Source organism: Colletes latitarsis, unplaced genomic scaffold (genome assembly GCF_051014445.1).
Source record: "Colletes latitarsis isolate SP2378_abdomen unplaced genomic scaffold, iyColLati1 scaffold0076, whole genome shotgun sequence".
NCBI classification, from domain to species: Eukaryota; Metazoa; Arthropoda; class Insecta; order Hymenoptera; family Colletidae; genus Colletes; species Colletes latitarsis.
In genome coordinates this window covers 57,501-60,000 of record NW_027488426.1, presented here as the reverse complement: position 1 = coordinate 60,000, position 2,500 = coordinate 57,501, and the positions used below count along the sequence as shown (strand labels likewise).

At 48.4% G+C, this 2,500-nt stretch overlaps 1 non-coding gene across 1 annotated transcript; it reads left to right on the top strand.

The window, feature by feature from the left end:
- Positions 1-1,214: 1,214 nt before the first annotated feature.
- LOC143351128 (5.8S ribosomal RNA) lies at positions 1,215-1,369 on the top strand. Its single transcript, XR_013081500.1, has one exon. It is a non-coding gene; the product is annotated as a 5.8S ribosomal RNA (ribosomal RNA).
- The last annotated feature ends 1,131 nt before the right edge of the window (positions 1,370-2,500 follow it).

The window sequence follows — 2,500 nt, the reverse complement described above, 5'->3', positions numbered from 1 at the left end:
CCAGCCGAGACGGCTGTAGTTTATCGCATCGATTTCATCGAGCAACCGGTGGACGCTGCCGCGTTCGTTCGTAAATGAATAATATACATACTCATGGCTAACTTGAGGCGAATAATCGCAAACGACGACGCGTCGATTTTGCGGCCATCGTTGCTCGCGCGACTAACGACGACCAGCCGAAACGGCTGTAGTTTATCGCATCGATTTCATCGAGCAACCGATGGACGCTGCCGCGTTCGTTCGTAAATGAATAATATACATACTCATGGCTAACTTGAGGCGAATAATCGCAAACGACGACGCGTCGATTTTGCGGCCATCGTTGCTCGCGCGACTAACGACGACCAGCCGAAACGGCTGTAGTTTATCGCATCGATTTCATCGAGCAACCGATGGACGCTGCCGCGTTCGTTCGTAAATGAATAATATACATACTCATGGCTAACTTGAGGCGAATAATCGCAAACGACGACGCGTCGATTTTGCGGCCATCGTTGCTCGCGCGACTAACGACGACCAGCCGAAACGGCTGTAGTTTATCGCATCGATTTCATCGAGCAACCGATGGACGCTGCCGCGTTCGTTCGTAAATGAATGTTATACATACTCATGGCTAACTTGAGGCGAATAATCGCAAACGACGACGCGTCGATTTTGCGGCCATCGTTGCTCGCGCGACTAACGACGACCAGCCGAGACGGCTGTAGTTTATCGCATCGATTTCATCGAGCAACCGATGGACGCTGCCGCGTTCGTTCGTAAATGAATAATATACATACTCATGGCTAACGTGAGGCGAATAATCGCAAACGACGACGCGTCGATTGTGCGGCCATCCGTTGCTCGCGCGACTAACGACGACCAGCCGAGAAGGCTGTAGTTTATCGCATCGATTTCATCGAGCAACCGATGGGCGCTGCCGCGTGCGTTCGCCCGATTGCGCGTGAAGTTACTGTTCGGAACCAAGAATATACGGGTGTATTATACCCGTTTGGTCGCAGCCACGCGCAAAGGCTTTTGAATGTACTGTACGCCCGGCCGTCGAACGATGGTTTTCCGTCATTCAGGAAACAAAAAGAAACTTTTGTCGTCGATATGGCGCGTTCAATCCTCCGTCGATACGCTGGTCGGAGGTGCGAACATCGAATATTTTTAAAGCAAAGAACAAGGAGCATTTTTAAATACAAAGAAAAAAATTGTAAATTGTATATGATTACCCTGAACGGTGGATCACTTGGCTCGTGGGTCGATGAAGAACGCAGCTAATTGCGCGTCAACGTGTGAACTGCAGGACACATGAACATCGACATTTCGAACGCACATTGCGGTCCACGGATAAAATTCCTGGACCACGCCTGGCTGAGGGTCGTTCACTTGTCCTAAAACTGCTTGCGTTGTTCTCAGATTCCCTAACCCCGCCGTCGTTTACCTCTCCTTTCGGGGAGATGGCGAAGAACGTTTCGGAGCCGGGTCGATGAAGAGAAAGGTATCAACGTACGAGCGAGAATTTGGGTATTTCGTTGGCGTTTGTCGCTGGACGTACGAAAAAGAATAAATATTATATATTATTGGCAAGTTTGCGCACCCCTTGCGTGGTGAGGCAGAGATCAGTCTGGACTCGCGCGAGTGTTTTACGGCGTCGTGCGTCGTGTTGTCTGGAGTATCATCACGACCGCCCGTTAAAGCACCGCTCCTACGATTTCTGACTTTGACGGCACTAAAAACCACCGTGGGGCGCAAATCGCGTTTCGTACAAATCTAATGATTACCGGCGCTCCCGACGTTGCCCGAAGTTAATAATTTATGCAAAGGAAAGAGAAAATAAAGCGTATACTAGTTTTGGAGCATAACAAAAAGGACACTGGAAAGAAATTTGATCAAACACTGATAATTATGATATGTAATATATGCCCTACCACGTGAAATTTGTGGTATCCGTCGGTCGTCGTCTTCCTCTCTGTTCGTTCGTACAGCCCCAGGGAAAAATGATAATTTATCAAACGAATCGGACGATCATCCTCTATGGAGAGGCTCGAACGAACACGACGAGAAGCGCGATACGAACGGAACCCAAAAGAAGGGATATACTCTGAGAAGTTGGTCGCCCCATGTCTCTCTTTGTTACGAATATGTATATCGATTGCGAGACCGCGCGTTTAGCCGGTCGTCCAGTCCACGAATGCTTTTCTTTCGAACTTACGGTGGACTTTGGTAGACTATCAAAGAATCAACGAAAATCGGATCGGGTAGTTCTATCATAGACACACACCGTGGTTCTTCTTTAATTTGAAAAGCGACGGAAGGACGTTAAAAGTAATCAGCCGGTTACGCCTAGCGAGCGTTTCGCATCGAACGAATGAAAAACTAAGACAGAAGGGAGACACTTTGGCGAGGCGCTAAAAACCCATCATTGATATCCTTTTCTCCGAGAAAGCAAAATGCTATTATATGCTATCGGAGGACGCGGAGAAGTAGGAGGTGGTGGTCGATTCCATATATA